At 39.9% G+C, this 27,379-nt stretch overlaps 4 pseudogenes across 1 annotated transcript; 3 read left to right on the forward strand and 1 right to left on the reverse strand.

Moving 5' to 3' along the window:
• LOC104666726 overlaps positions 1–27,379 on the forward strand; it is a 65,978-nt pseudogene that overhangs the window by 33,957 nt on the left and 4,642 nt on the right.
• Positions 15,798–16,336, forward strand: LOC104666721 (annotated as a pseudogene). The gene has a single exon (XR_748594.2). The product of XR_748594.2 is annotated as a 40S ribosomal protein S23 pseudogene (transcript).
• On the reverse strand, positions 16,397–17,616 carry LOC104666720 (annotated as a pseudogene).
• Positions 17,628–18,374, forward strand: LOC104666719 (annotated as a pseudogene).

Here is a 27,379-nt window from a genome sequence, read left to right on the forward strand (position 1 = left end):
TGAAACCCCATCTTTACTAAAAATACAAAAATTGCCGGGCGCGGTGGCTCAAGCCTGTAATCCCAGCACTTTGGGAGGCCGAGACGGGTGGATCACGAGGTCAGGAGATCGAGACCATCCTGGCTAACATGGTGAAACCCCGTCTCTACTAAAAATACAAAAAACTAGCCGGGCGAGGTGGTGGGCGCCTGTAGTCCCAGCTACTTGGGAGGCTGAGGCAGGAGAATGGCGTGAACCCGGGAGGCGGAGCTTGCAGTGAGCTGAGAACCGGCCACTGCACTCCAGCCTGGGCGACAGAGTGAGACTCCGTCTCAAAAAAAAAAAAAAAATACAAAAATTAGCCAGTGTGGTGGTGCACTCCTGTAATCCCAGCTATTCAGGAGGCTGAGGCACAAGAATCGCTTTAACCCGGGAGGCAGAAGTTGCAGTGAGCTGAAATCACACCGCCACTCTCCAGTGTGGGCTACAGAGTGAGACTTTGTCTCAAAAACTAGAAGAAAAAAAAAAAAATGGAAGGCCATTGTGGATGAGAAATTTTAATGAGACATTTGTTGTCTTGTAATATCAGAACCAGAATGTATGTCCACTGCTCTTAACCTGTTTCACAAGTTAAAGAGAACTTATTCAAAATAGGTTAAAGAGCATTGCCAGGATGCTGTCACTTTTCTAAATGGGCATCCTTTGATAGGTCTTTTTTCCCCCCTGGTTTAGAGTAAATGAGGCAATGGTTAGAAATTTATCCCCTATCATAGGGCTTTATAGCAGATTACACTGTAAAGGCTATGGTTACACAGTAGACTTTACATTTTTTACTAAAGTTGTGCTGAATAATAGAATATCTTTGGATTACTTACTGTATAAACAGAGAAGTGTCTGCATTTGCTAATACTTGCAGTTGCACATGGAGAAATATATTGGGTATTACAGAGATGCAGTTGCAGGGGATTAATGAACAGGCTGTTTGATTAAAGTAAGTAGACTATAACTAATTATTTGATCTATTTAATGTTGATGGTTCATGAGGACCCTTGCTAAAAAGCATGTTTCAAACTTGGTATTATCCTCGTGATAGTCAAAATAGTAGTCTCTCTGCTGCACTGTATTCTCTCAAAAGTTGTAAATGTTTCCATACAGTCACCTGTAGAATATCAAATTGTCGCTCCTTAACTGGAAGGACAGAAACTCGAAGACATATGTGACTATGACGAAACCATAACCTGTGAATGATATAAGAACAAAGACCCTAAATAATGGAAACAGAGTGATACTAAGGCCCTGAGTTTTGGTTACACTGTGCACTGTTGACAATTTTTTGAACAAAATTATTAGAGACTGTCATTCTGGACTGAGCTTGTGCACTAGGTCCATATAGAAAAAAACAAACCAAAATGAGTCACTCATGCCAACTGTGACATAATCACACTGAAAATTTAAGGAAATAGGTAGATTCTAATACAGGCCAGGTTTTGTTTTTCTTCTGTAAACAGCAAATTTCAATACAAGGAGTTTCCCTCTGCTCAAACCTTTAAAAATAATAATAAAATAATAACCTGAATTTCTTGATTCCACTTTACAAAACCCACAGTTCTGCTGTTTCATGGTGGAATCTCAGACCAAGTGCATTTTTGATTTTGACACAGTGTTATCAATGTCTAAAGTTTTGGTCTATCAAAATTGAGTAGATGACCAAAAAAGGAGAAGCTGTTTAATTATACTCTAAATTAGCTACCCCCTTTCATGTTTAAGTTTGGTCAATACGTTTTGTTGTTTTGTTTTGTTTACATAGTAAACTGAAACTTAACTGAATGTGTAAATAGACTGTACTCATTTTTGTACCAACCACTGTGTTTTGACCAACAAAAGGATGTCAAATGTTCAAACCATGTTTAAATAAGGAAAATCTCAAGCTGTAATCAATCTAGCTGTTCCTGTATTTCATTTCCATTTTCTGATGTCACGTGGCTTCTTCTGTCCCTAAATCTTTCACCATCATGTGGCCATGCTGGAGTCTTTCAGAGCCTACTTTGGATCCACAGCTACTCAATTTGCAAATCTCTCTTTGCCCAATAAAACTCTGTTAAATTTAGTTTATCTGAAGTTGTTTTTCTTTTAGAAGTTTTCAGATTTATTCTCTAATCAAAAATGAATAATCTGTTGTTGGGCTTTGATTTTCGAAACTCATCCCTCAGCTATTTTTCCAAATTACTCTATGTCCTTTCAAAATGTTTCTACAATGTTTTTGAGATGGGGTCTCACTCTGTCACCCAGGCTGGAGTGTAGTGGTGTAATCAGTTATGGCTTACTGCAGCTTTTGCCTTCCATACTCAAGCCATCCTCCTGCCCTAGTCACTGAGTACCTCAGACTACAGGCATACAACATCATGCTTGGCTGATTTTTTTTTTTCATGAAGACAGGATCTTACTATGTCGCTCAGGCTGCAGTTGAATTGCTGAGCTCAAGTTATTCTCCCATCTCAGCATCCCAAAGTGCTAAAATTACAAGTGTGAGCCACCATGTGCTTCTGCAATTTCTTGACAGGATTATTTCCAATAATAAACAGTACTATGTGGGCACAAATCTTAAAAAATAAAAAAAATCTGTCTTCTATTGCAGAAGTGTCACTTTCCAGAATTTCAACGGTCTGTAGCAGTTACTCTAGTAATATAGTTTGATCTGTGGAGGTGGGTGAGCTTTGGAGTCAGAATTTATCCTGAGGTTCAGCCCAGTCAAATAGTATTTTTTGGGTCTTTGGACAAGTTCCTTGATGTGAGAGAGTTGTATAAACCACATATGCAAAAAAGGCAGAATGATACTAATTGCAGAAATTGCAGCAATTTTTCATCCCTCCTATATCTTTTGCCAGGTACTTTTACAGCTGTTCCCATTGAGATATGGAATCTGTTTTCCAAACCCTAGATAGGGCTGACCTTATTTCCTCAGTACCGTAGAAACTTGTGAACATGACCGTGTGCTAGTTTGGGGCCTAGGCTCAAATGGTCTTGAATGCTTCTGTTTTTCTTTCAGAATGCTGCCATCTGGAGGATAACATAACATGGGGGAGTGGGGGAGAGAAGCAAAGTGCCTCTGTTGACAGCCCCAGAAGAAGAAGCTCATCACCAGAAGCAGAAGATCACCCCCAGAAGCACAGCTGCCTAGTCAACAAGCAGCTGATGATACATGTCTGAAGGAACTCAGCTGGGACCAGAAGAACGGCCCCAGTGAGCCCAGCCTAAATGACTGACCATCTCAATTATGACCTAATAAGTTTTGGATGGCTGGTTATGCTGCAATAGTTAACTAATACATGCACCCAATGCAGATACGTGTCATGGTTTAATGACAGGTTGGTTACTAGTTACCTTCTAACAGTGGCCTCCATAAAGGTACTAATATTTTCCCCTGTTTTAAAGTTAGATGTGTTGAAGATAATGTTGAGTAATGCTGCAACACATATAGACATGTATGCATGTGATTGGTCCTTACGAAGTTCCCCACACACAGGAGAAAACGTAAAACCACAGCCTGACACTTAGGGCCTAGTCTAAATAGCAAAATAATTTTGCCTTTAATCTGTTGTCTTCATATCTAATATTGGAGGTCAAGACTGTGGACAGATCTGAAGACACAGAGTTTTCTTCCTCTGTGGCCCCATCATCTTTTATTCGGTGATCTCTGGAAGAAAGGTCGTCAACAGGTACTGATCTACCTGTGGTTATTTAATTCTGCTCCTTCCTTCCTTCCTTCCTTCCTTCCTTCCTTCCTTCCTTCCTTCCTTCCTTCCTTCCTTCCTTCCTTCCTTCCTTCCTTCTCTCTTTTCTTTCTTTCTTTCTCTCTCTTTCTCCCTTCCTTCCTTTCCTTCTTTTTGTTTCCCCCCTCCCTTCCTCCCTCCCCCCCCCTTCCTTCCTTCCTTCCTTCCTTCCTTCCACCTCACTCTGTCACCAGGCTGGAGTGCAGTGTGTCACGATCTTGGCTCATCGCAAACTCCACCTCCCGGGTTCAAATGATTCTCTCGCCTCAGCCTACGAGTAGCTGGGATTACAGGCGCGGTCCACCACGCCCAGCTACTGTTTTTTATTTTTATTTTTAGTACAGATGGGGTTTCACTTGTTGGCCAGGCTGGTCTCAAATTCCTGACCTCAGATGATCCACCCGCCTCGGCCCCCCAAAGTGCTGGGATTACAGGCGTGAGCCACCACGCGCAGTCTATATTCTTTTGATTTGTGAACATTCATATAGCATACTATTTATAAAGGCATATGATCTTACACAGAAGGTTAAAGCCAATACCCTCTGGGGTGGTCCTGGCTCAGTTCAGGGAGGAAGCTCTGCCTGGAAAGGCTGCAGCCTACCCTCTTGCTCTTCATTCCCCCCAGCATCTCATCACATCTTCTGTCACTCAGGGCCGGAGGGGGCGGGGCCTTAAACGTTATCCAATCAGGGGCGCTGGGCTGGGGACCATCCAATCAGGCACGCAGCTGGAGCACAGCTGGCGGCTTCCGGGATTTGGCGCGGCCTTTGTCTCTCCCTACAGCAGAAGCTGCAGGTCTCGTCTGTCGTCTGCTTTGTGCACTCTCCTGCTAGAGGCCCAGCCTCTGTAGCCCTGAGAACTGCGGGTATTGGGAGATCCACAGCTAAGACGCCAGTGCCCCCTGGAAGCCTAGAAATGGTGAGAGTGCCGGTCTGACATCCCGAGAGAGGGAACGGGGCTGGTTGGAACCAGTGGGAAGTGGCTGTGGCGGGACTCAGGCCTCCCCACAGTCAGCTTCACAATCTGCGCCCCGAGTTCTTGCCCACCTCGGCCTCAGTCCCCTTCAGCCATAAGATGGCGGCTGCGCTGACAAATGGGCCCAGGCGTCCTGTCTTCCCTGCAATGTGCTCCCTGGCCTGGAGTCCTCTGTGGGCAGCTCTGCACCTGCAGCGCCGTGTCTCTCCCAGATTGTGCAGGGACCAGGGAGGATCGTCAGGGGAGATTGTGCAGGTACCAGGGAGGATCGTCAGGGGAGAATCCTGACTCGGGATGCGGGTTCATGAATGGGAAGAGCTTTGGTCCATGGCATTCTCAATTCCTCTTTCCTTCTGTTAAAAATTTATGGGAGTCGCCGCCAAAATATTAACGAATTTAATTAAAGAGTGATTCTAAAATTGTAGAGCGCCGAGCTATGGGGTGTAGTTGTTATCCATGGGACGGACTTGAAGGAAAGACTTTTAGAAGATGCATGATGCAGAAACCCAAATTCAAAACTCGGTAAGGTACAGGTACGTAGTTTCTAAATTAGCACCTATAGGGTACACATTTTCTGATTATGTAATCAGAGCTTAATAGGCAGTTTATAGTTTGTTACGCCTAAACTTTGTTTTCCCCAATGTAGTAATTTACAAAAAAATACATTTGGGTTACATTTTTTCTTTTTTAAAGTAGGAATCCAGGCATCGCAGCCACATACCTCGAATTGCCTGTTACGCAGCCACATACCTCGAATTGCCTGTCACTTAACTATATTCACACTCCACAGGGGACTGATCTTCTGCATTTTTTTTTCATGTTTCTCACACGGAGTCTCAAGTCTACCCCTCAACCCCTCCAGCCTAACTCTGACTTGCATTAAAATACTAAATTTCCAATTTCTTCTGATTATCCCAAATACCAACTTTCCTTCCCTAATTCACATTATTAACTATTTATCCTTTAGTGTAGACTTTTGATACTATATTTTATTTTTTGACAAACCATTGGGTGGGACATTTAAAAAGATTTGCTTTCTGTTTGTAACTATTGCCCTAGAAAATAAACCAAAAAATAATTCCCTGACACTGTATTGTAAAAAAATCTTTGTGCCTTTTTCTTTTGTCTTCCTGCACAGAGATCTTATGAAAATGTTTTGCAGTCACTTTTTTTTTTTTTTTTTTTTTTTGGTTTTTGTTTTTTAATCTTGATGGGATGATGTATCCTCAGCCACCTTTCAGTTTTTTCCTGGTCCTGGTTTTCAGTACTGGCTGTGAATGAACCAGGGTACACACCATGGCTATGTCTGCTAGAGTGTTTGATGATTATTAGCTTCTGGGTCATTTTCTCTCACAGGACAACAAGAGGTATGAAGTGCAGTCTCTCAGGAGAGCAGATGGATGCCCTGGGGCTAAGGGGAATCTCCTGGTGTACTCTTGCTTTGAAAAGCTAACCACTTGAGACATTAAGATTTTCTTCACCCAACCTAGCTTCCCTTTCTTAGAGACACATTGCAGGTCAGCCAATCTTATGCTGGTATTGAGGGAAAAACAGAAATGATTTCTGCCCCTTGGATTCTCTGAGATTCCTGAAAAAAATAGTATCCTAAAAGACAAAAAATAAAAAACAAAAACAACCTGACCCCAGTGAGATGGTGCAAAAAAACTTGCAAAGTAAAATGCACTTGGGGCACTTAGTGGGGACATACTGCAGTGTCTCCTGAGAGGGCACAAAAGAGGTGAGTTTCAAAAATAATTAATCATACATTTCAGTTGTTTGAAATTCTCGTTTATGTTTACCTTTTTCTGTAAGTTTTTTTTTTGTTGTTGTTGTTGTTGTTTTTTGTGGGAGGGGTGGGCTGGGTGGTTTCGAATAGGATTTCAAGACAGCTTTTAGAATGCTACCAAATAAAAGAATAGGTAAAATCTCTTTGCCATTTTGGATGTAGAAAGTGCATACATTTTGCTGGGAGCAGTGGCTCACACCTGTAATCCCAGCACTTTGGGCGGTCGAGGCAGGCAGACCACGAGGTCAGGAGATCGAGAGCATCCTGGCTAACACAGTGAAACCCCCTCTCTACTAAGATTACAAAAAAATTAGCCGGACTTAGTGGCCGGCGTCTGCAGTCCCAGCTACTCTGGAGGCTGAGGCAGGAGAATGGCGTGAACTCGGGAGGCGGAGCTTGCAGTGAGCCAGGATCGCGCCACTGCACTCCAGCCTGGGCGACAGAGCTAGACTCTGTCTCAAAAAAAAAAAAAAAGAAAGAAAGAAAAGAAAAAAGAAAGTACATAACTTTTTATAAGAAAATATTGTAGATAATCGGTGAATTACAAGATTTATGGAAACATCGGTTGTTATTTTTGCAGGGCAAATTTGTGACAGTGAATATCTCTGTTCTATATCCTGTTTTCTTAATTTCTGAGTTTAATGCTAAATTTTATAGAAAGAAAAAGAATCATCTGCAAACAGAGATTGTTTGATTTCCTCTCTTCATGTTTGGATGTATTTTATTTCTTTCTCTTGCCTGAATGCTCTGGTTAGGACTTTCAATTTTATGTTGAATAGTAGGGGTGAGAGAAGGCATACTTGTCTTGTGCCAGTTTTCAAGAAGGAATGCTTCCAGCTTGTGTCCATTCAGTATGTTGGCTGTGGGTTTGTCATAGATAACTCATTTTGAACTATTTACCTTCGTGCCAAGTTTGTTGAGGGTTTTAAACGTGAAGGATATTAACTTTTATTGAAAACTTTTTCTGTATCGAAATAATTTTGTGGTTTTTATCTGTAGTTTGTTTATCTGATTAATCACACATATTGATTTGTGTCTGTTGAACAAACCTTGCATCCCAGGGATACAACCTACTTGATCATAGTGAATTAGCTTTTTAATGTGCTGCTGGATTTGGTTTGCTAGTATTTTGTTGAAGATTTTTACATCAATGTTCATCAAGGATATTAGCCTGAAGTTTTCTTTTTTTGTTTTATCTCTGCCAGATTTTGGTATTAGAATGATGCTGTTGCTGGGAGTGGTGACTCATGCATGTAATCCCAGCACTTTGGGAGGCTGAGGTGCATGGATCACGAGGTCAAGAGATGGAGACTATCTTGACCAACATGGTGAAACCCTGTCTCTACTAAAAATACAAAAAGTAGCTGGGTGTGGTGGCGCATGTCTGTAATCCCAGCTACTCGGGAGGCTGAGGCGGGTGGATTGCTTGAACCTTGGAGGTAGGGTTTGCAGTGAGCCGAGATCGTGCCACTGCACTCCAGCCTGGCAACAGAATGAGACTCCATCTCAATAAATAAATAAATAAATAAATAAATAAATAAATAAATAGAATGATGCTGTTTTTATATAGTGAGTTGGGGAGGAGTCCCTTCTCAATTTTTTAAAATAGTGTTCTAAGATATAATACTGGTTTTTCTTTGTACATTTGTTAGAATTCAGCTGTGAATCTGTCTGGTCCTGGATTTTCTTTCTTTCTTTCTTTCCCAGATGGAGTCTCGCTCTGTTGCCCAGGCTGAAATGCAGTGGTGGGATTTCAGCTCACTACAGCCTCTGCCTCCCAGGTTCAAGCAATTCTCCTGCCTCAACCTCCTGAGTAGCCAGGACTGCAGGCCAGTGCCACCATGCCTGGCTAAGTTTTGTATTTGTAGTAGAGACAGTATTTCACAACATTGGCCAGGCTGGTCTCGAACTCCTAACCTCAGGTGATCCTACCACCTCTGCTTCCCAAAGTGCTGGGATTACAGGTGTGAGCCAGCATACCTGGCCAGTCCTGGGCTTTCTTTTGGTTGGTAGGCTGTTTACTACTATTTCAATTTTGGAGCTTGTTATTGGTCTACTCGCTGATGCATTTTGTTGTTTTTGTTCAGTTATGGGAAGATGGATTTTTCCAGAAATTTATCCTTTTTTTTTTTTTTTTTTAAGATTTTCTAGTTTGCATAGAGATGTTTATAGTAGACTTCAATACTTATTCATATTTTTGTGGGGTCAGTGGTAATGTCCCTTTTGTCATTTCTAATTGTGTTTATTTGGATCTTATTTTTTCACTAATCTTATTAGTGGTTTATCTTACTAACTTTTTCAAAAGATTTAACTCAATAGATTTCTTATTTGTATGACTTTTCATGTCTAAATCTCCTTCAGTTCAGATCTTCTTGTCTTCTGCTAGCTTAGGAGTTGGTTTTCTCTTGCTTCTTTCATTCTTTTATTTATGATGTTAGGTCATTATATGGACATCTTTCTAACTTTCTGATGTGAGCGTCAAAAAGTGCTATAGATTTCCCTCTTACCACTGTCTTAGCTGTGTTGCAGAGATTCTAGTATGTTGTATCTTTGTTCCCATTTGTTTCAAAAAAACTTCTTAATTTCTACCTTAATTTCATTATTTATTCAAAAGTCATTCACATGCAGATTGTTTAATTTCCATGTAATTGTATAATTTCAAGTAGTTTTCTTGGTGTTGAATTATATATTTATCAAGCTGTGGCCTAAGAATATGTTTGGTATGATATGGGGATTATTAAATTTGCTGATAATTGTTTTATTTCTGATGTGTGGTCAGTTTTAGAGTATTTGACACGTGGTGGTGAGAAGAATGTATACTATGTTGATTTCAGATGGAGAGTGTTGTAGATGTCTATTAGGACTGTTTGGTCAAGGTTTTAGTTCTGATAGCTCTGTTAATTTTCTGCCTCGATGATCTGTCTAATAGTATATGTGGGGTGTCATAGGAGTCAGAATCTAAGTCTCTTCATAGTTCTCTAATAACTTTTTTGTGTGTGTTTGTGACAGTCTCACTCTGTCACCCAGGCTAAAGTGTAGTGGCGTGATTTCAGCTCACTGCAACCTCTGCCTCCTGAGTTCAACAGATTCTCCTGCTGCTTCAGCCTCCTGGGCTGCTGGGATGACAGGAACGTGCCACCACGCCCGGCTAATTTTTGTATTTTTAGTAGAGACCAGGTTTCACCATGTTGGTCAGGCTGGTCTTGAACTCCTGACCTCGTGATCCACCTGCCTCAGCCTCTCAAAGTGTTGGGATTACAGGCATGAGCTTCCATGCCCAGCAGAACTCGTTTTATTCATTTGCATGCATGGATTTTTAATAACATTTTTTCTGTCTGCTTTTTTTCATAAACATTCTTTCAAGTGCACACAGTATGCCCAAGGCTACATCTTAGATGTCTGCATCTAGTGTCTACTGAAATTCAGACGTCAAGTGTTCAAGAACATGTCCAGAGACTTGGCTGTTTTAGAATAAATTATAAATTATAGATGAGAGGCTTTATTCTCTTACCTGAAAGTAAGGGAGGATATTTCATTCATCTCTCTTTTTTTTTTTTAAAACATTTAGATTACATGTAGATAGTTTTCTCTGCTTTTTAGAAATATATGTAAATCATAGTAACAGCTATATAAACCTTTTGTTATTCTTTCTGACTCAGAATTGTCTTCATCTAGGACCTCAGAACCATTGCTTTGTTTTCGCTTTGGCAAAGGTTTTTTTGTTTGTTTGTTTCTTTTGCTTTTTGTTTGTTTGTTTTTTAGTCTTTTAAAATAGACACAAATTTGTTTAAAGCTTTTTTTTTTAGACAGAGTTTAACTTTTGTCACCCAGGCTGAAATAAAATGGCACGATCTGAGCTCCCTGCAACCTCTCAGTTCAAGTGATTTTCCTGCCTCAGCCATTCAAGTAGCTGGGATTAGAGGCTCCTGCCACCACTCTCAACTAATATTTTGTATTTTTAGTAGAGATGGGGTTTTTCCATGCTGGCCAGGCTAGTCCCGAACTCCTGACCTCAGGTAATCCACCCGCCTTGGCCTCCCAAAGTGCTGAGATTACAAGCATGAGCCACCACACCTGGCTGTTTAAAGCTTACTTTAAGAGCATACAAAAGTTGAGCACAAAGATAAGATTAAATTTTGCAACACAGAATGATAAAGAATAAAAAGGATACTGAGTAAATTTTTTTGACACAAAACTGATTATCCAAGGTAATTATCTCATATTTGCAGACTGAAATACTTACACTGCAAAGGCAAGAACAGTTCAGTTTATTCACTAAATAGTGGAGTCTGTAGGTGTACCTTGGTTTCTGTTACTTCAGAACAATTAGTATAGTTAGGTGTAGTGTTTGTAGACAACTTGCATTCACATAAATTAAATAACATTTTGTACAATAGTATGAATAGAAGGCCACAATATTTGAATAAATCCCTTAATTAGTCATTTTAATATTGTTATTTATACTCTTGAAATATAAAGTGTTTTAACTGAATTATGGTTATAGATATTTTCAAAGTTCTACATACATTATGACAAATACTTTAAAAGTATTATTATTATTATTATTTTTATTTTTGAGATGGAGTCTCGCTCTGTCGCCCAGGCTGGAGTGCAGTGGCCAGATCTCAGCTCACTGCAAGCTCCGCCTCCCGGGTTCAGGCCATTCTCCTGCCTCAGCCTCCCAAGTAGCTGGGACTACAAGCGCCCACCACCTCGCCCGGCTAGTTTTTTTTTTTTTTTTTTTTTTTTTGAGACGGAGTCTCACTCAGTCACCCAGGCTCACTGCAAGCTGCGCCTCCTGGGTTCACACCATTCTCCTGCCTCAGCCTCCCAAGTAGCTGGGACTACAGGTGCCCGCCGCCACACCCGGCTAATTTTTTGCATTTTTAGTAGAGACGGGGTTTCACCATGTTAGCCAGGGTGGTCTCGATCTCCTGACTTCGTGATCCGCCCGTCTCAGCCTCCCAAAGTGCTGGGATTACAGGCTTGAGCCACTGCGCCCGGCTAAAATTATTTATACTTAGATATTTATAGCTAATATCCAAAGAAAATTCACTACAAAATTGTTACAGTAGATATTAGTTTGACTTTCTTATTAATTTATCCAGTAGGGATAATTATAGGTAAACATGGTTTGTGTCTTTCATTTCACTAAATTCAAATGCTGCTATTACAGGACAAATAAACATGATGGGTGATGTGACGACCCAAAACCATAATAACTCTTCAGTTAACTATGTTGTAAGCTCAAATATATTCCACTGTATTACAAAGTCAGATTCCAGTTTTTTATGAAAAACTGCTGGTGAAAATTGTCAGATGTATTCCAGTATAGATCCTCAATTCACTGGTTAGGAGATGGGAGGGCAGAAGACATGAAAAAGAACCCTTGTAAAATTCTGCTGAGAGCATGCCTTTTTTTTTCATAAGGCTTATGATTCTCATGCTGACATGCTGAGAGTAGCTGTGCATTTTGAGAGTTTCAAAAAAAATTCCTTTTGGGGGACTATCTTCTGACCAAGTTTATTAGTCTTACATCTAATCTGAGTTTTTCTTGAAGATGCTTTTAACTTATTTTTTCTTTCAATATAATCTTGTTAGATTGAGAGCTGTTTTTCTCTCCAGTGCTTTGAGTGTCTGTTTCAGAAGCCCTGTTAGTATCCCATGGTCTCTGTGAATGAGATGGGTTGTCATAGGGAGAATTCTTGGAGTTATCTCCATCTGGATTCATGCTGGAAATCTAGCAGCATTTTTTTTTTTTTTTATGTCACCATTATAAATAGAAACTAAGGTTGAAATACTGCTCCCATTCCCATTACTGTGAAGGTGCAGTTCTTCTGAGAGTAAATTGTGAAGGAGCCCTGCAGGCTCTTCTCCCTGCAGCCCAAGCTTCACTCTCTGATGTGATACTAGAATGCTGCTGTGGCATCAGGGTTCATGTAAGATGTGAGCTAGCAGCTTTGAGCTGTGTGTTGTGAACTGTGTTTCAATGGAAGTTGGTAGGCATAAAGAGAGGACACTGGCCATCAGGAGAATGCAAGCAGTGTGCTCGAACCCATTCCTCGGGGAGTAAAGAGCCATTGCTTTAAAATGAATATAGCCAAAACCATAACACCCTATTCAACAATTCCAGTAGGAGAGTGAGAGCCTATCTTATCAGCAGGGACCTGGCTTCAAGTTGCAAAATTACCTCCTGTCGTGAAAATGTAAAAAGTTTATTTTGTCATTGCATAACCAATTAGCATACATGGATGGCCTCCCTAATTACCAGTGAATTTAGGATGAACTATACATGACATCATGCTGTAAATTCTTCTACTTTTGGACAAGTTATGGTGATTCTCTCTCTGTCTTTCAAATCTCGTAAGCAGATTCACTGTGATGCATGTCCCATTCTGGTTTAATTTTGTAATAAAACAGTATACTTTCTGTTCTAACATTGTGGAGTTTCTCTGGGGCTGGAGAAAGTTTTTATTTTATTATTTCCCACATACTGTCTAGAACTACCAGAATTTCACCACATTGACCAGGCTGGTTATGAACTTGTGACCTCAAGTGATCCACCTGGCTCAGCCTCCTAAAGTGCTGGGATTACAGGTGTAAGCCATCACCCCAGCCACAAATTCACTTGTACCTGTATAGATTTCAGACAACTAGAATCTTTGGTCCCAGGTTAAAATCCTCAAGCTTGGTCCAAATAAACTGTCTACTTATATTCATGTTGTGTCATCTGTTTTTCCATTTCTGTAAACTATTATCTAGAAGAGCACCTTCTGTGAGGGGACCTCTCTTTCAATTGTACTTTACTTGCTGTAACACCCAAAAATGCAGAGTGAGGTTAATCCCACCCAGAATCTGCACATAAGTTCTGTCCTCTGCCTGGTAGTTACAAGACAGGCCAAGACTTTGGACTGAAAATGTACAGAAAACTAACTAGAGGCATTTTCTGCATTGTGAAATGTCAACAGAGACATCTTGAAGCTTCCCTTTGAGAGTGTGGCTTTTTGAGCTCTTCATAACTACTTCAGTGACCTGCTACATGTTCTACATTCTGTGAGAGGTTCCGAGAGTAAATAGAATCTGATGGCCAAATCTGTAAATGTAAACAAGCATCTTAGGAGTGAAAGATCAAGGCCAGAAAGTATCCAGAGCCATAACCACAACTATACCTACCAGTAAAATGCAAGACTTGAGTATTCTTGTCCTTCCTGTTACTCAAGAGCTAGAATCTGGACAGGTGATCCAGGTTCTGGAGCTCCACCAAAGCAGTTCCATTTTTTATTTAGAATCAACCTGTCTCTTCTGCCTGGCTTATCATTGGGCAGTCAACCTGGGGTAACTGGGAACCCTCTCACAATTACCTAGCCATCTTTGAAACATTTGAGAATATCCAGAGCAGAATTTTATCAGGCTGACAAGAGTGGTTAATTCTACTTCTTTCTCAGTGTAAAAGAAATGAGTCATTCTATGTTTGTTCCTCCCTCATACAAGAGATAATTTTTGCTGGTACTCAGATGACAGTTTCCCCAGTTTTCTTGTACTTGGGTGAAAAAGAGGTCTGGAAACCAAAACAGAGAAACTGATTGCTTTCATTTCATATTATCATTAGAAAAATAGGTAGAGCAGTTATGGGGTTCTTACCATACAGAAACTTTTAGTCTAGGCTAGTGATATGGCTTGGCTGTGTCACCACCCAAATCTCATCTTAAATTGTAACTCCCACAGTTTCTACATGTTGTGGTAGGAACCCAGAGGGAGGTGATTAAATTATGACAGCAGGTCTTTCCTGCACTGTTCTCATGACAGTGAATGAGTTTCACAAGATCTGATGATTTTGAAAATGGGAGTTTCCCTGTACAAGCTCTGATTTTGCTTGCCACCATCCATGTAAGATATGACTTGCTTCTCCTTGCCTTCTGCCATGATTGTGAGGCCTCCCCAGCCATGTGGTATTGTTTAAGTCCATTAAATCTCTTTTCCTCCCAGTCTCTGGTGTGTTTATATCAACAGTGTGAGAACAGACTGATGCAAAAAATTTTTACCAGTAGAGTGGGACATTGATGAAAAGATACCTGAAAATGTGCATGTGACTTTGGAACTGGGTAACGGGCAGAGATTGGAGCAGTTCAGAGGTCTCAGAGGACAGGAAAATGTGGGAAAGTGTGGAACTCCCTAGAGACTTGTTGAATGGCTTTGACCAAAATGCTGATAATGATATGGAAAACAAAATACAGGCTGAAATGGTTTCAGATGGACATGAGGAACTCGCTGAGAATTGGAGCAAAGGTGACTTTTCCTATGTTTTAGCAAAGAGACTGGTGTTATTTTGCCCCTTCCCTAGAGATTTGTGAAACTTCAAACTTGAGAGAGATGATTTAGGTTATCTGGCAGAAGAAATTTCTAAGCAAGACAGGTCTCAGTTGAGCCGGGGATGCCAGTCTGTGTTCTGCAGGATAGGTTTTGTTAAAGTTGTTAAGAATAATGCCTATTTTAAGAGATACCAAATGAAATTTAGAGGACAAGAGGGTAGAACTAATTATTATTCTTGGAAATGCTTGGTGATACAGGATAAAAATAAATACAACACACCTAAATACAGGATGATAGTTTTTTTGTTAGTTGGGTTTTTTAAAGCATAATACAGGAGTGGATTTATTATAGCTACTCCAAATGTTAAAGAGTGATACAATGACCACAGAGTTAAAAATTCTCACTGTTATTGCTGTTTATTTGACAATAATTAGTTTAGTCTACAAATTTAAGGCAGACATACTAATGCATTTGCTTTTCTTCAGAATTCACAAAGATTACATAAAATCTATCCCAAAACTTCTAAGAAATATTCAGTAGTTAAAAATAAGTCTGATTAAGATGCTTTATTAGTATACATGAATGAACTAAGGTGGTATATAATGCTTTTTTAAAACAAAATTTTTAAAAATTCAATAAAGGCAATCTATCTTGTTTGAATAATGCATTCTGAAAAGGTTAAACTTCAGAAATTATTTAAAGGTAAATAAGATTGGCATCCATAAGGAATACTATTTATAAACTAAATACAGTTATAGAGGCTACTTTAAAGAAAAATAAAATTTGGACTTCTGAGTATGATGAGTGCACAATAATGGACCACTGTCTTGGGGAACACAGTTCAGCATTACACCACACAGACTGGCATTGCCTGTACATGGCATTGCTCCGTTTTTCTCAGAAAAAGAGTAGGTCCATTTTATCGGCTGTTTTTTATTTGTTCCCAGGGAGCATAAATGCTTAACATCATTAAGAAAACAAAAATACTCTTTCACTCAGGCCGGTGGCGCCGACAGGATGGGCAAGTGTCGTGGACTTCGTACTGCTAGGAAGCTCTGCAGTCACCGACGAGACCAGAAGTGGCATGATAAACAGTACAAGAAGGCCCATTTGGGCACAGCCCTGAAGGCCAACCCTTTTGGAGGTGCTTCTCATGCAAAAGGAATCGTCCTGGAAAAAGTAGGAGTTGAAGCCAAACAGCCAAATTCTGCCATTAGGAAGTGTGTCAGGGTCCAGCTGATCAAGAATGGCAAGAAAATCACAGCCTTTGTACCCAACGACGGTTGCTTGAATTTTATTGAGGAAAACGATGAGGTTCTGGTTGCTGGATTTGGTCGCAAAGGTCATGCTGTTGGTGATATTCCTGGAGTCCGCTTTAAGGTTGTCAAAGTAGCCAATGTGTCTCTTCTGGCCCTATACAAAGGCAAGAAGGAAAGACCAAGATCATAAATTTTAATGGTGAAAACACTGTAGTAATAAATTTTCTTATGCCAAAAAAAAAAAAAAAAAAAAAAAAGAAAACAAAAATAAAATCTGAAGGAAGGCAGCCCTTTTCAACAGGAAGGCAGAATGTGGCTTACGTGTCTCTGTTTAGCACTACCAGACAGTTTGGCAGCAACTGTAGTTAGCTTTTGCATGATTCAGTTCTAACTCTGCCAGTTCCAATAATTTTTACTGAATGCAGCCACACTTCTTGTCTTAAAATCTATAAGTTCTTGTTTTGCAGACTGAGATTTTTGTTTTCAAATTTCTGACTACATAATTGTTGGGAAGTTTTAGCCAGCAGAACATCTTTATTTTTTGCTCTTGCTTTTTCCAGTGCTTTATTAGCATTTTCATAATCCACTAGTGACCTAGACCTTCAATACAGGAGATCCTTAGCAGCTTGAGTTTCTCTTAAGTAATATTTTTAAGGGTCAGAAAGTTCGAGGGCCTCATCAGCAGACACTCACGCTTCTATTTTTCTTGTTTCATCAAACATTTCTGAAACTTTGAGAAAAAACTTTCATATATCTGTAGAATCCCAAGTTCCTAAAGCATATAATGAAGAACCAATTCTATTGTAATCATCTGCAGCACTTTTGTGGGATCTTGTCATTATACCAGAGTTAACAGATGCATCCTTAACTCAGTTATGATATTCTAAAAGAAATGTTCGTTCATGCTCAAAGAAATTATCTACATCCTTTACTCCTGAAACAATTACTCCATCTGCTGATTTAACCATGTTTTTAAAGAAATCTTCAAGTTTCTCTTTTTATTTTTCCTCGCACACTCAAATCTTGATTATATTCCAAGAAGACATGGAAATTTAAATATTTTCTCAAAATAGGATGTGCTGTCACATGACATAGAAACACTTCATGCATCGCAACTATCTTCTTGAATATTCCCAAGTATTCAGCTTCCAGTTCCTGTTTCATCTTTGTGAATTCTTCATTTGTCATTGACCCTTATTCTCCAAGCTTCTGTACTTTTTCCCTTGAAGCATCAAAATCAGGTCTTGGTGGTGCTGGTGAAATGATGTAACCTGCAAAGTCTTCATTTTTAACAAAGGAAGTGCAACGCCAGATAAATTGCTTGTGTTGCTGAACAACAGAAAACTCATTTTGTTTAAAATTTGGCAATAAACTTTTTGTGTGAACAGTGAATTTTACTTTATCCCACTCACTAAGAGCATCAGAGATGTCCACCTGCAGAGGAGGATCACTTTGAAGATCTACATTTATTGTTTTAAGTCCACAGTTCTCTTCCCAAGAGGAAGTCAGGGCCATCATCCAGGTCTTCCATCATGGCTGCTCCCCAGGATGATAGTTTGTGTAACAAACAGAGATATTGTCAGATTGCATACATCCATATAGAATAGGACATGATAGTATGCACAGCATATGCACGTAAACTGCCAAAATGTGATGTGAAGGTTGGCCTAAGCGATTACACTGCAGCGTATTGTACTGGCCTGCTGCTAGCCTACAGACTCCTCAGTAGGTGAAGATCTGTGACCTATGGCATGGACAAGATCTGTGAAGGCCAAGTGGAGATGACTGGCAATGAATACAATGTGGAAAGCACTGATGGTCAGCCAAGTGCCTTTACCTGCTATTTGGGTGTAGGCCTTCCCAGAACTACCACTGGCAATAAAGTTTTTGTTCCTGAAGAGAGCAGTAGATGGAGGCTTGTTTATCCCTCACAGTACCAAACAATTCCCTGGTTATGATTCTGAAAGCAAGAGATTTAATGCAGTACTACACCAGAAGCACATCATAGGCCAGAATGTTGCAGATTACATGCACTACTTAAGGAAGGAAGATGAAGATGCTTACAGGAAACTGTTCTAGCAATACATAAACAAAAGCGTAACTCCAGACATGAAGGAGATGTATAAGAAAGCTCATGCTACTATGTGAGAGAATCCAGTCTATGAGAAGAAGCCCAAGAAAAATGTTAAAAAGAAGTGGAACCATCACAAAATGTCCCTTGCTCAGAAGAAAGGTCGAGTAACTCAAAAGAAGGCAAGCTTCCTCAGAGCTTATGAGTGGGCTTCTGAGAACTAAACCAAACAATTTTAATGAGGCTTTTTCAGATGAAGAAAATAAACTTATTGACAGCAAAATTTAAAAAGAAAAATTAAATTTATAAGCAGCAAAACATTCAAGAGATTACTTGGGTTCTGTTAAAAGCATTCAGTTTTAAAATGGAAACAGAGCATTAAAGTTTGGAAAATTTGCAGCCTGACAATGCAATAGAATAGAAAAGCTCATTTTTTGGAGGAGAAATTTAAGCTAGCTGTGGGAAAAATGTCTCCAGGTCATGACAGACAGAGGTCTTCTCCACAGCCCCTTCCATCACAGGCCCAGAGGCCTAAATGAAAAAGATGGCTTTATGGGTCAGGTCCAGGGCTTCCCTGCTCTGTGAAGCCTAGGGACTTGGTACCCTGTATTCCAGCCACTTCAGTCATGGCTAAAAGGGGCCAAGGTAGAGCTCAGGCTGTTGCTTCAGAGGATGGAAGCCCCAAGCCTTGACATCTTCCATATGGTATTGAGCCTGTGGGTTCGTGGAAGTCAAGAATTGAGGTTTGGCACCCTCCACCTAGATTTCAGAGATATACAGAAACCTCTGGATGTCCAAGCAGAAGGTTGCTGCAGGGGTGAAGTCCTCATGAGAACTATCTGCTAGGGTTGTACAGAAAAAATGTGGTGTTGGAGCCCCCACACAGAGTCCTTACTGGGGCACTGCCTAGTGGAGCTATGAGAAGAGGGCCATTGTCCTCCAGATTTCAGAATGGTAGATCCACTGACAGCTTGCTTCATGTGCCCAGAGAAGCCACAGACACTCAACACCAGCCCATGAAGGCAGCCAGGAGAGAGTCTGTACCCTGCAGAACCACAGGGGTGAAGCTGCTCAAGATGATGGGAACCTAGCTTTTGCATGATCATGACCCAATGCAAGACATGGAGTCAAAGGAGATCGTTTTGGAGCTTTAAGATTTGACTACCGGCCGGGCGCGGTGGCTCAAGCCTGTAATCCCAGCACTTTGGGAGGCCGAGACGGGCGGATCACGAGGTCAGGAGATCGAGACCATCCTGGCTAACATGGTGAAACCCCGTCTCTACTAAAAACACAAAAAACTAGCCGGGCGACGTGGCGGGCGCCTGTAGTCCCAGCTACTGGGGAGGCTGAGGCAGGAGAATGGCGTAAACCCAGGAGGCGGAGCTTGCAGTGCGCTGAGATTCGGCCACTGCACTCCAGCCTGGGCGACAGAGCGAGACTCTGTCTCAAAAAAAAAAAAAAAAAAAAAAAAAAGATTTGACTACCTTGCTTGATTTTGGACTTGCATGGGGCCAGTAGCCCCTTTGTTTTGGCCCATTTCTCCCCTATGGAATGACTGTATTTACCCACTGCTTGTACCTCCATTGATCAGGGAAGTGACTAACTTGCTTTTAATTTTACAGGCTCATAGGCAGAAAGGACTTACCTTGTTTCAGATAAGATGTTGAACTGTGTTGGCCGGGCGCGGTGGCTCAAGCTTGTAATCCCAGCACTTTGGGAGGCCGAGACGGGTGGATCACGAGGTCAGGATATCGAGACCATCCTGGCTAACATGGTGAAACCCCATCTCTACTAAAAAAAAAATACAAAAAACGAGCCGGGCAAGGTGGCGGGCGCCTGTAGTCCCAGCTACTCGGGAGGCTGAGGCCGGAGGATGGTGTAAACCTGGGGGGCGGAGCTTGCAGGGAGCTGAGATCCGGCCACTGCACTCCAGCCTGGGTGACAGGGTGAGACTCCATCTCAAAAAAAAAAAAAAAAAAAAAAAAAAAAGATGTTGAACTGTGGACTTTTGAGTCGATGCTGAAATGAGTTAAGACTTTGGGGCCGGGCGCGGTGGCTCAAGCCTGTAATCCCAGCACTTTGGGAGGCCGAGATGGGCGGATCACGAGGTCAGGAGATCAAGACCATCCTGGCTAACACGGTGAAACCCCGTCTCTACTAAAAATACAAAAAACTAGCCAGGCGAGGTGGCGGGCGCCTGTAGTCCCAGCTACTCCGGAGGCTGAGGCAGGAGAATGGCATAAACCCGGGAGGCGGAGCTTGCAGTGAGCTGAGATCCGGCCACTGCACTCCAGCCTGGGCGACAGAGCAAGACTCCGTCTCAAAAAAAAAAAAAAAAAAAAAGACTTTGGGGTACTGTTGGGAAGGTATGATTGCTTTTGCAATGCAAAGACATTAGATTTGGGAGGGGCCGGGGTGGAATGACATAGTTTGGCTGTGTCCCACCCAAATCTCATCTTGACTTGTAATTCTCACAAGTCATGGTAAAAACATGGTGGGAGATGTTTCAATTATGGGAGTGGGTGTTCCCTGCACTGTTTTTGTGATAGTGAATGAATTTCAGAATATATGATGGTTGTAAAAATGGGAGTTTTCCTGCACAAGCTCTCTCTTTGCCTGCCACTATCCATGTAAAATGTGACTTGCTCTTCCTTGTCTTTTGCCATGATTGTGAGGCCTCCCCAGCCACATAGAACTGTAAGTTCATTAAATCTCTTTCTCTTCCCAGTCTCCAGTATGTCTTTATCAGCAGCGTGAGAACAGACTAATAAAAACTAGCAACTGAATAAAAGGTTGAATTATGCATCATATAGTAGGTAAATAAATGTGTGCAAAAAAACTTGGGCTTTATTTCGGCCACATTCTTTATATTGTTGTGACTTTTGGTGTTTTTACCTGAAGGACTATTTATGAACAGAAGGGTTGTTATTATTATTTGTATTTCTTTTACCTTACTAAAAAAACATATTCATCTTTTAATAAAATTATCCTAGGAAACCTTAAATGATTTGTTTAAATGGCTTATTAGTATATGTTATAAAATTGACAGGGAAGTGGCTATAAAAGGTTTAAATTACACAAACTCTGACATACAAATTTCTCTTAGGTAAGCTTAGGAGAAACAAAACTGGAAATACCCCCATTGGCATAGAGAACCAAATTCTTGCTAGGGTCCACTCCCTGTCCCAGTCCTGTTCAGATTCACCCCTTTTGAAGACCTTATTTAGGTCTGGCCCTACCCTGGAGTCTCACCTCACAGAACTGATTAGAAAAAATCAGTTTTGGGTGATGAATCCTGTTCCACTTTTAGAGCTGGTGCTTACAATTTTCTGAAACAGAAAAGCAGATACATGAGAAATATAAAGCATGAATTTTAGCATCTTTTTAAAATTATTAAAACCAGTGCTTGCAGAGACATTTTATTTAGCAACTTGTTTTCCGTTCCTGCAGAGCTAGTAGTTGCTCCCCAAGCCACAAGAAGTAAATATAAACACAATAAAAATTCCTGTAAGTTATATTAAATGCTTCATTTCTCTCTTCCTCTCATCTGCTTATGTTTAGCTTTTATTCTACACATTTTTTAAAAAGGTCAATGACAGTGAAACAGAAAAAAAATCTGGGTCATTTTTCTAAATACTGGGAATTATTGAACACTTGGTATCAATACACAGTGTGTTATTAAGATTAAATCCTGTAATGTGCTATCACAGTGCCCTGCAGCATCTTATTGAGCATGTAGTACTTGAATAATAAACATTGCATTACTACATGTGTACATGTTGTTTTCTAAACGCAGATTTAAACATTGTTGCTTTCTAAATTCAAAAACAAAAAACAAACAAAAAACATTGTTGCTTTGTTTCTTCTGTAAACTTAAAGCCGGCAAAGATTATAATACTTTAAGGTGGAGATTGGTTGTCCTTATTTATACCAAAAGTATTTGCGTTGTCACAAGACTGCTGAGTGTAAGGAACTCGGTGGTGTGGCTGCTTGCTCTAACTAATGCTAATAATGACCCCAGGTGGAGAAACATCAGCATTGATAGGAAACTTGTTTATAACACCCATTCATGTACCCTTTCAAAACCTGCAGAATCACATTTCATAGAATAGGGTCAAAGTTACCAAGTGATTTGTAATCTTGTTAAAGCTGGAGAGGCAATGCTTAAATGGTTATAATCCCAGGCTTCTAATTAGAATCATGTGACTCAAAGTTGAAGCCAGAATCAAATATGAGGGTTCAAGATACATTTATGATAATTAATTCTCACCTTTGCATTAACAGGTGGTCCCAGAACCTGTTCTGTTTGGGTTTCTTAAGAACTGGGCAGTGTGGCCCACATTTTTATTACTGTAGCAGAAATTGCTGGTGTCTGTGGCAGGGGAGGACACCTGAGGACAGGAAAGGAGAAACTTGTATTTTTACATCTGTGGAGCAGCTTGTTCCTGATTATCTTCTGTTATAAAGGACAGAAATGGGTAGAATTTTTCTGTATTGGTCCTACCTACGAGTGTGGTGGTAGCAGGTAAAGATGTGGTGCTTACATCTTTCAAGGCATATTCTCCAGATGCAGATGTAATTTTTTTCAAAAATCTCATCTGAGAAGAAATTCCAGAGAAAGAGGAGAAGATAAAAAATGGATTTTTTTCAGCTAAACATGCCTCAGAGTAAGAGTCGTGTCCATTCTGCCTGCTAGAATGCCATGCCTTTAGTACTTAAAAAACTTTAATTCTCTACTTGTGCTTTTCCTCTTAAATGAGTTTGTTGTAGCTACATTTTAAAATTCTTATAATTGTCAAGGATCTCTGAAAAATATTTCTTTCCTATGTACCAGAGCCTTCTCTACATTCTGTACATCATGGCTTCTTATATGCCATGCAGTATTCTCACCATGAATTTATAATCTGCATCATTAAAAATGTTCCCTTTGTGGCTGTTGAACATGGGACGGTGTGGATGCTCAAGATTCCTATTGGGGAAAAGCTGGGGTTCTTCATAAAAATAAAGACCATTTAATATTGAGGTTCTGTCTCTGTTCTCCATCAGCTCTGTGTAGAAAAGGATGAAGAAAATGCTTATTTAAACAAGATGGCATTTATTACCCAGTAAGTTCTGAAAAAAATTATTAGGAGATACTTGTTCTCCAGGGTGCTAAAGAAAGACTATTTAAAATAACTATTAACTATTAACAATTATAGAACATGGGAGATACCTGTATTTTGAACTTTGCATAAAACTGATGTTTCTTTATAGTTAAATTCAGGCTGTAATTTACTTTTGGAGGGCCACTATTACCACAGTGATGCTGTGCATCAGCACATAATTAAAAATTGTCTTAGTCCAGTTTATATTAATAACTCACTTGATTAATGAAGCTCTCTGACAGATTTCTTCAATATGGAATTAATTATTTCTCTCTTCATTAGTAAGTTTCTTTATGCAGCTGATATACAGAAAGCATCACATTTAATCTGGCAGCTGCCCTTCTTTCTCATGTTTTCTTTGTCTTTATCTGCCTTTGGAAAATGAAAGCGCTAATGTTTGTTACAGGCCAGAAAAACTGGAAAAAAAGACCACAGACTCTTCCAATTACTCCAATTTGACAAAATAGCCTTCTTAGGCCATAAATATTGGCATCACTGGTGATCCTGGTTTTTTTGTTTTTTTGTTTTTCAGACAGAGTTTCACTCTTGTTGCCCAGGCTGTAGTACAAGGGCAAAATCTTGGCTCACCACAACCTCTGTTTCCCAGATTCAAGTGATTTGCCTGCCTCAGCCTTCCCAAGTACCTGGAAGTACAGGCATGCGCCACCATGCCTGGCTAATTTTGTGTTTTTAGTAGAGACGGGGTTTCTCCATGTTGGTTAGGCTGGTCCGAACTCCCGACCTCAGGTGATCTGCCTGCCTCAGCCTCCCAAAGTGTTGGGATTACAGGCATGAGCTACCACACCAAGATCCAGAAACTCAGGCTTTATTCCAGACCTTCTGTCACAGACTGCATTAACAAGATCTTCAGTTTATTATACACATTAAAATTTGTGCAGCACCTTCTAACTCAGTATGACTTTTCCATCTGAAAAGTTTGCACAACTCTTTCTGTATGATGTAAATATAGCACTCAAAAATGTACATGTTACTGTTCATGTCCTACTTCATCATCTGGAAAAGTATCATATATACACTGATATTTTGGATCTTATGCCACTCTCTTTTCTCGGAGTTAGAGTATACATGAGAGAATATTTCTGTGTTGAAAGTTATTACATAATTTCAGTCACCCCTATAAGTAAGACCCAGTTATCTTTACTCTTATTTCACCTTGAGTCAAATGTAAAATTCTGCCCATGGCCACTTGGTAAATATGTGTGTGTGTTTATGTGTTTCAGGGAGCATTGACATTTAGAGATGTGGCCATAGAATTTTCTCTAGAGGAGTGGCAATGTCTAGACACTGAGCAGCAGAATTTATATAGACATGTGATGTTAGATAACTACAGAAACCTGGTCTTCCTGGGTGAGGATAACCTTAATACACAATTGCTAATATACCTTATAAGTTTCACTTATTTTTGTAAAAATGTTATGCTTTCGGATCCCAGGTTGTTTTTTTGTTTGTTTGTTTGTTTGTTTGTTTTTTGTCTTCAGGATTTGTCCATGTAGAAAAGAATTTCAAAATGTTTTATTTTGACCTTTACTTTCCACTTTCCTGAGCTGATTTGTTTTCTTCACTCTAGATTAGGGTTAATTTTAGAAATTTAGTTGCAACTTATTATTGCCCACATCTTAAAATTTCATTACCACTACCAATTTTTGAATTAGTACAAGGTAGTTAAATTAAGAACCTATAAAATTAAAATATTTAAAAATATTTAGCAATTTTTCTTTATTTTTAAATTTTTTTTTATTTTTTTGGAGACAGAGTCTCTGTCATCTAGGCTGGAGCACAATGGCACAGTCTCAGCTCACTGCAACCTCTGCCCCCTGGGTTCAAGTGATTCTCCTGCCTCGGCCTCTTGAGTAGCTGGGACTACAGGCATGTGCCACCACACTTGGCTCATTTTTTAATATTTTTAGTAGAGGCAGAGTTTCACTATGTTGGACAGGCTGGTCTCGGACTCCTAACCTCACTCTGATCAACCTGCCTCAGCCTCCCAAAGTGCTGGGATTAAAGGCATGAGCCACTGTGCCCAATATATTATAGAAATTTGTTATAAATTATTATTTTGGGGTTAATTTACTAGAATATTCCATTACATTCTCTTTACTGAGAGCATTACTAAGTTGGTAATTGGAGAATATGAGCAAAACTCATGTTATTTTTCATAAAACAGGTATTACTGTCTCAAAGTCAGACCTGATCACATGTCTGGAGCAAGAAAAAGAGCCTTGGAATGTGAAGACACATGATATGGTAGCCAAACCCCCAGGTAGGTGAGAGTAAATACAATAGACAAGACTGATAAGAGATCTACAGTTAAAAAAAAAAAAACAGTTTTAAAAATAATTTGGGAAGCTGTTTTACAAAGGAAATTGTTTCTGTTTCTTTTTATTTATTTTGCTTTTAAAAACATTTTTTTTTCCTCTCACATAGAAACATCTTTTGCTTTATCTTTATTAAATCTCTAAAAATTCTTCTTTCCCTTTGGTAATCTTACTTTAAGTTTACAGTGAGAGCCAAAGTCCATTCATGGCATATAATAGACTGCACAATCTGACTCCTTTTCCATTGTTTCTGGAAACACACAGATATTTGCATAATTTTGAGAAACTTTATGCCGAACTATTTTTATTTTATTTATTTATTTATTTTTGAGACGGAGCCTCACACTATCGCCAGAGTCAGAGCGCAATGGTGCAATCTCTGCTCACTGCAACCTCTGCCTCCCGGATTCATGTGATTCTCCTGCCTCAGGCTCCTGAGTAGCTGGGATTCCAGGCATGCACCACCACACCCAGCTAATTAAACTATTTTTTAAGTTCTCTTTTTGCATTATGGCTGAAATATGTGAGTAGTGGTTTCTGTTTCATTTGTTATTTATTTATTGCTAATTTTCTGCACATTCCATGCTGTTTTATTACTATAGTTTTGAAATATAGTTTGAAATTATACAGTATGATGTCCTCTTGCTATTTTTTTTCTTTCAAGATAGCTTTAGCTATTCAAAGTTTATTGTAGTTTTATGTAAATTTTAAAATCATATTTTCTATTATCTTAAATAACTGGAATTCTGATGGGAGTTGATTGAATCCAGAGACACCTTAGATGACAAGGTACTTTGGCCTGGGCACGGTGGCTCACACCTGTAATCCCAACACTTTGGGAGGCCAAGGCGGGTGGATCATGAGGTCAGGAGTTCGAGACCAGCCTGGCCAACATAGTGAAACCCTGTCTCTACTAAAACTACAAAAAATTAGCCAGACATTGTGACAGGCACTTGTAAGCTACTTGGGACGTTGAGACAGGAGATTTGGTTGAATCCAGGAAATGTAGCTGGCAGTGAGCCAAGACTGTGCCACTGCACTTGATCCTGAGCAAGAGAGCAAGACTCTTGTCAAAAAGTAAAAATAAAAAATAAGGCACTTTAGCAATATTTATTCTTTCAATTAATAGACAAAATATTTTTAAATTTATTTGTGTCTTCTCTAATTTTTTTAATTGACCTTCAGTGCTATGTTTAAGCTATGTTTAAGTAGAAGCATTGAGAATGGGCACAATATAGTTGTGCATTGGTCTCTGTGGATTTTAAGAAGCAAACACCTCTTCAAGTTTTTATAAACTGGCTTCAAGATGTAAAGATATTATTTTGTTGTGTGCCCAGGGTGATAGAATGCCCTCTGGGCTTGTAGTGGAGAGGGGTTGTAGCTTGGTCACAAGGCTGCTGGGTCTTCACTAGGGTCCAACTTTAGCTGACTTGTTACAAGGGGCTTGGGTAATTGTAATTCCCATTATATTTTTGGCAGAGTGAATATCCTTTAGGACTTTGCTCTGTAGGGTAAACACTAGGGCAGATTTCTGCAGTTGGTTATACATATATGGTGGGCTTTATATCAAAATGTAGATGAAAATGGCTTTCACTGGGTACCAGAAAGTATTTCCCCAGGTCTGTGTGTGGGTTTCTATGTAGGTAGAACTGACCATGAACTGTGGCTCAAAGAACTGGAACTGAGTCATGGAAGTGCTTCAGGGAAGACAGTAAGGACCAAGGTCTGCAGTCTTGTCTGCGTGGCTAT

Source organism: Rhinopithecus roxellana, chromosome 12 (assembly GCF_007565055.1).
Source record: "Rhinopithecus roxellana isolate Shanxi Qingling chromosome 12, ASM756505v1, whole genome shotgun sequence".
NCBI lineage: Eukaryota > Metazoa > Chordata > Mammalia > Primates > Cercopithecidae > Rhinopithecus > Rhinopithecus roxellana.